Raw genomic sequence first — 7,096 nt, 5'->3', positions numbered from 1 at the left:
GAGTTCAGTACTACAGAGAGCTAATTCGGTCCATCAAACTACTTTTATGTGTACATCTGCTGATCAGTAAGTCATGCAATTCATCGTTTAAGAAACCTACTGACATTCCTTTTAGACCATTCCGGAAAACTATGACAAACCTGAATGAGAGCGCCTGGGCGTGGATTTGAATCTTGCTCAGCCACCATACTCTCTTCCTCACCTGAAACGGAATGTACCAACCACACACATCTCGCTTTCTAGATGCTGATAAAAATTTATAATAATAGTACATGCTGTACCTCCAGCCTCATGAAACTGATAAACGATGATGCAGGAAACGGATATTTTTCACAGACAATAAAGGCATGGTTGACACATGGTGAAACACTAACTCACAAGTGACAAAAAACATTGGTTTGCTTTCGGCAGTGGTATATACATGTTGTCATAACTACTAGTTATTCAGGAACTCTTCCAAATGTGACATAATAAGCGAAAGGTAGAGCTAATACATTAAAATGTTCTGGAGGCGCCGGGTATCGATCCCGGTACCTCTCACATGCTAAGCGAGCGCTCTACCATCTGAGCTACGCCCCCAGTTGCCATAGCAACCGGCTAACTACTGTTGTATTTGGTGAAATCTGCTGGTCGGTCGGTGCCAAAACTGGTTTGGCAGCTCCTGCGAGGGACAGAGAAAGCACCAGTGCCCGGTTACTGTTCCATTATAGCATTCAAGTCTTCCGTTTATTTGCGTCTGGGGGCGTAGCTCAGATGGTAGAGCGCTCGCTTAGCATGTGAGAGGTACCGGGATCGATACCCGGCGCCTCCAGGTCCATTTTTGTATGACTCGGTGCCTAAGGCGTAGAGTGCCGCACTATGAGTTCAAAGGTGTAGTATTCCATCCTTGATCAGTCCTAAAACTTTTATCTGTCATTTATCACTTGTTTCGTCTCTGAAAATGTTTGTTAAACTGAAAAATGCCTAGCTGCACTGTGATTCATAATGCACATTAAGTTTTAGGTCCATCTATAACTGGCTGAGTATATCAGTTCAAAAGTCGATAGAAGGCAATGGCAAAAGGACCATATCTAGTAAAGCATATAACATTATTTGTTTAGGGTTCATTAAAATTTTTATAATTTTTTTTATTTTGCTTTAAAATTTTCGCATATTGGTACTACATTTTCTGTCGATGTAAAGTAAAGTGTGCTATACTGGAGTTCGACGTTCTTTGCACTGTATGTGAGTTATGCATGCAAAATACTTTGGAAATAGTTTATTATGTTAAATAATTTTCTAATGACATTTTCTGTATAAATTGCTCATATTGATGTAAATTTGACAATGTAAGAAATGGTCACGCTTAGGAACAATGTAAGAAATATGTGTTATGTAAAAGCTAGTGTGCTTTTGTTTGAAGTGAAAGTGGCTCAGGGGAGTCTTTTCTACTCTTTCGAAAAAAAAAATAGACAATAATTGGTTGCTGTCAATCTCTATATTATTCCAAGGAAGGAATGATTAGGGTGTAAGGTTTCGTCGGCGACTCGGTCCTTAGAAACGGGCAGTTGCTCCAGCTCCTTTAAGAAATACAGAGAACAGCGCGATGAATTCACACGAAAATAACTGGGTAGCTTCAACCGAATTCCGGTGCCAGAAGAATTCTACATATGCAGCTGTTTAGACAATCCCCCATGAGAATAGATGAGCACGGTGGCGGTATCGTGGCAGACGACAGCGAATGTAAACAAATGAGAACCGCCTGAAGAGAGAAGAGTGGTGTGGAGAGAACCCCCCCCCCCCTTTCCCTGTCGTAGGTCTAGCAACCTACACCTGTGATTCGTGCTTCTGCGAAAGTAGAACTATCGCTTGGTCATAGGCAACGCTCACCCATTCTGGTGTAGTGGGAGTCTTATTCGAATCCCGTAATGGACCACTCATTTCAAAATCAGAATAGAAAACGACGCGCAACACACAAAACAAAATAAATAGGAGAACGTGAAGCACTCGCTAACAGCAACAACACAAATGTTTGCTGAGGCTGGCAACGTCGTAGACGGGGCAGTTCATCAGGCCAGACCTCTGGTGGTATCCTTTTATATTCAGTTCATGCAGCTTGATGGCCTGTGGGTTATCAAAATTATGGTGTACACAAATCGGTCACAGTAGTTCTCCTTATTTAGTTGTCTTTTAAATATGATACCAACTTCGAGTTGGTATCATATAATCATTATCATCAGCATTAACAGTCTATTTCTGTCTGTTGCTGAATAAAGGCCGCCGGCCGGGGTGGCCGAGCGGTTCTAGGAGCTACAGTCTGGAACCACGTGACCGCTACGGTCGCAGGTTCGAATCCTGCCTCGGGCATGGTTGTGCGTGATGTCCTTAGGTTAGTTAGGTTTAAGTAGTTCTAGGGGACTGATGACCTCAGAAGTTAAGTCCCATAGTGCTCAGAGCCATTTGAACCATTTGAATAAAAACCTTTTATTTCAATTCCAATGTTTATAGAATCACACGAAAGACCTACCTGTTCTCTTAACCTATCTATCTTCCTGACTCTTCTCATTACCCTCAAACTTGTAACGAGAAACTGTGTCGACAGGTCATTGAAATTATGTCCTTCAACGTAAAACAGGTTTTGCTAGCGCGGTTTTGCAGTGAATTGACAGGAAATGTTGTTCATATTATTTCATAGCCTTGATCTTCAACTACAAAAATTGTAAAAACTGGTTGCATTGACAACTTATGCCCTATGAAAATCGTGAAATGGCGCACCATTTGATTTTGACTGCAGCACAAAGTACGGAAAGAAAGAGAATTTATTGGAAGAACTGCAAACTGAAGCATAATTTTCATAGCTCAGTTCCAGCCACCAACAAATTTAATTCACTGGGGAATCTGAATCCCTTAGAAGCGATCAATACATAGCTGTTCAGCTACCAGTAACGTCTCCAGAAATAGCTAAGAAACATCGTAATATATCCTCGTTTAGAATAGTCGCTGTGAAAATATAGAGATATTTCCTTTCAGTGACAAAGCTGTATATTAAAAGCGCAAAGTCGATACCAGCTAATGATCTGCAAAATTGGATCGTGGAGTGGCAAAAGTCTTATGTTTGCCGTAGTCTTGCAACGAGGGAGACGACACTGTGGTTAACACACTGGACTCTCATTCGCGACAGCTTTCAAATCGGCGTCCAATAATTCAGACATAGATTTTCCGTATCTTGCCTAAGTAAATTAAGGCAAGTTTATTAGAGTAGGGAAGTTTATTAGAGTTGGGAAGTTTATTAGGGTAGGGAAGTTTATGAGGGTAGGGAAGTTTATGAGGGTAGGGAAGTTTATTAGGGTAGGGAAGTTTATTAGGGTAGGGAAGTTTATTAGGGTAATTCATTTTCGGTATACTTCCCAGTCCTTCATACATAGATTGTGCTCGGTCTCTGGCACTATCGACAGGAAGTTAAATTTCAATCATCCCTCCCTTCTAGTGTTCGTTAGTTGAATTGTTTTGCCGCCCAAATATCAAACCTTTCTAAGGTGGAGCATACGGGTGGGTACCTAGACGTGCGTTTTAAAATTTCTAGATATTGTAAAGAGCAAAATCAGCCATAATTTGCGACGTCTTTTGTAAAATGACAGGTACTCAGGTAGGGATCAAGCCACACAATTAAACTCAGGTGTACTGGGTGAGTTTTGTATATTGATCAACGAAAAAACTACACACCGGAAAAAAGGAAAATGTGTGGTCAGTATTTTTAAAAATGTTATCCGACAATACCACTGTTGATCCCGCTGCCCAAATTCTAGGTAGTGGGATGCAACTATGAAATCTTGAGTACGATTATCCCATCTTCATACTAGATTCGTATTCTACGGCAAAAATTACGTAACTTTTGTGTAAAACACTTTTCTCGTTGCGCTGTAATGAAAAAAAAAAACATAACTGAGTTTCGAAACGGTATCATCTTGAGAAAATTGCACTGGATAAAAAAAAACAGACGTTTTCAGTAATATCATAAATGTCGCCGCCAACGTCGACGCACTTATTTATCCGCACGTGGAAGATTGGACACAACGCAGAAGTGTTTCCGATGTCCTCATCTGACATGCATTGATGATACGCTGCATACAGTTATCACACGTTGCTGGCCCTTCATTATAAACTTCACTCTAGAAGTAAGCCCACAAACAAGTCAGCTGAAGTTAAGAGCTGAAGGTCAAGATCTTGAAGGTCAAGAAACTGGACCGCCTCTACCATTGACGTTTGTACACGTGATCTAATACTGCCCGTACTGCTAGAGAATAATGTAATGGACAACCAACACGTTGAAACCACGCTGTTTGTCGCAAATCCAAGGGGAGGTCTGCAAGCAATATTGGTAGATCTACCTTCAATTATGTTCGATATTTACCACCATTTAAGATGTCATCGATAAAGAGTGGATAAATGAGTCTGTCACCAATTATTCCACACCAAACACTCACATTCTACTGATTCTGATGCTCAGCTTGGCGTATCATGAGTGGGTGCCCCACGTTCCAATAACCCATGTTATATCGATTAGTCGAACCATGGTTGGTGATGGTCGATTCGTCAGAGCACGATGCTCGAGCAAAGAAACTAGCGTATCTCCGTATCTGACGAAGCGACCAATGGCAAAGTGTTTTTCAGTTATCGAAGTCATTGCCATGAACTTGTTGACGGAGGGATATATGAGACGGATGATAATTGCTACGTTTCAAAATTTGGCATACAATACTCTGTTTCCCGACTCACTACAAAGCATCGAATAATCCGACAAAAAGAAACGCTTGATCGCACTTAGCTTGGAAAACGTTGAACATAAAGGGCTATAGCTTTATCGACATTCCTGCAGCTTTCTCCATAAATGTAAACCTTTTCAATTTTCTCTTTTATCGAAGTAATTTGTATTCCAACTGATAACACAGTCAGGTTATGAAGGACAGTATTTAAGAAGTGAGGGACAACGTGCACGTAATTAAATCAGAAAATGAATGAATGAATATTTCGAAAAAAACTACAAAACACTGAGCCGTTTGCCACATTCGCCTCTGTTTTTGTTTTTGACCCAATGTTCTCAAGATAATACCGTTTGGGAACTCAGTTGTTTCATTTGTCGATTACAGCGCCATCAGTCACGCAACGACAAAAGTGTAACATACAGAAGATACGTAATTCTTCCCGTAGAATCCGATTCAGCATTAAAAACTGCATGTTCCTGTTTACGATTTCGAAGTTGTCCCACGCCATACCCCCGTGGGGTGTGGCAGAGGGATCAACCTTTGTATTGCCGGATACCAATTTCAAAAGCACTGAACAAGTATTTTTCCGATTTTTTTAATCCAATGCGTCGTTTTTGGGATATTTCGTTGTCTCGTGACAAAAACCTACCCTGTGTATACATAAATATTAAGAGTTACTTTATCTTACGTATCATAAATCTGTTGAATGTTGTAAGTGTTATATATGTTATCGAGGAATGCTGCGTACATGAATCCAGCTTCTATAGTGATTTGATGGTGTTATTTCTTGTTACTTTGTCACGTTTTTCATTAGTCTCATTCATTTCTCACTATTAGTGTTTCTCTGAATCACTAATATTTAACGAACCATTTCAAGTCGTGACTGTACTGGTTTGTGTAACAGTTATTAGGTGAGTGTTTCATGCAGTGACTATACAAGTGGCCGGTGTGGTCCGTATTAAATAAAAGCTGTTGGACTATAAAAGACCAGTTACGACAAATGATACTGCCGTCAGTATTGTGAAAGGAGCTCGGTTAAAATCTGAATACAATCATCCATTTAATGTTCTCCGTCTTTTCCTCGGTACTTAGGTGAATGGTCCTGTCTCCATCTTTGCGCACAAAATTAGTGCGTCATCGCTACCAATCTACCCAGAGAAATGATAAAGACGCTGCGAAAATCCAAGATTATTACAGACAGGATGGATCCACTGTAAAGAAGCTGACTTTAATGAAAGACCCCGTTCAATTCTTTACAGGAAACAAGGAAGATTACGAGTTCATTAGTCTGCTGTCATGGCAGATTTCAGTTCTTTGCGGAATATATAAAGAAATAATGTTCATGCCAAAGTGCTTGCAATAGACGTCGTCCAGTGGTGACTGCATGCAGAGAACGGCATTACTACGACACAAAAACTAAACGAGGGATTTGGACAGTTTATTACTGGAAAACACAAGTTGTCAATGTTCTATAGTATTAACTTGTTTACCCAGTTTTGGGCTTACAGGCTTATCATAAAACTGTAGCTGACACAGTCATACGATAGTCTTCCTAGACGAAAACCGGTTAATTACATAAATTAACTCTGTAAAATATCCACAATTTAGTGCTTTCCATTTATAAATTCGAAGTATTTCTACCAAGCAGCTAATTTACCCACGAGATCCTAAGGCAGTTTCACCCTTAGTGGAATTACGTACATTTTAAAGTTATTCAGCAGCGTCATATATCAGAAGTACAGTGGAATGTCGCTTGCTGTATTAAAGAGAGAGACCTTTCATAAAACAGGTGGGGAATGTGGCCATTGTAAGGGTGAACCATGTGAACACAGCTTGTGTTCCGCCACAGTCGTCGACCGTTTCGTGGCCTGACAGTTAAGACAGCGCAGTACTTTCTGTCTGCTGATTTGTATATAGCACATTCCACGCTTTCCTCTGCAAAGCTTCACTGCTGAACGTAAAAAGAGCCACTTAACTGCCGCTCCACTTTTCAAACGCTCTCGAAATCCATTAAAGCGCACATTTTTCCGATACAAAAATTATATTTTCGTCAAAATATATGTTTAAAAATGTTAGAAAGATAACAACGCACAAAATACTTTCCCTGTTTCCAACATAATGTTTTCCGAAAATAGTTGATATTTTCAATGGTTCTGGTAGTAACTGTAGTTAAAAGAGTAGCTTTCCGCAACTAGTACTGATCTCTGCAAATGTCACCTACTCACTTTCCATTCGATAGTCGTCTAAGTCATTTACATTCACGAGAAATGCAGCAGAGAATTTTGTTAGGCTACACGTTCTACACTTATCCAATTCATTTTCAGAATAACAGTTTCCTTAATATACGTAACTTC

The 7,096-nt window shown here is 40.1% G+C and overlaps 2 non-coding genes across 2 annotated transcripts; one reads left to right on the top strand and one right to left on the bottom strand.

Annotated features, from left to right (window-relative positions):
* Window positions 1-506: 506 nt before the first annotated feature.
* On the bottom strand, window positions 507-579 carry Trnaa-agc (transfer RNA alanine (anticodon AGC)). Its single transcript has one exon. It is a non-coding gene; the product is annotated as a tRNA-Ala (tRNA).
* Window positions 580-738: 159 nt separating this feature from the next.
* On the top strand, window positions 739-811 carry Trnaa-agc (transfer RNA alanine (anticodon AGC)). Its single transcript has one exon. It is a non-coding gene; the product is annotated as a tRNA-Ala (tRNA).
* Window positions 812-7,096: the final 6,285 nt, after the last annotated feature.

The sequence above is a fragment of the Schistocerca gregaria genome, chromosome 1, assembly GCF_023897955.1.
Source record: "Schistocerca gregaria isolate iqSchGreg1 chromosome 1, iqSchGreg1.2, whole genome shotgun sequence".
Lineage (NCBI taxonomy): Eukaryota > Metazoa > Arthropoda > Insecta > Orthoptera > Acrididae > Schistocerca > Schistocerca gregaria.
The sequence above is the reverse complement of the archived record's forward strand: the minus strand, read 5'-3'. Positions and strand labels throughout refer to the sequence as shown.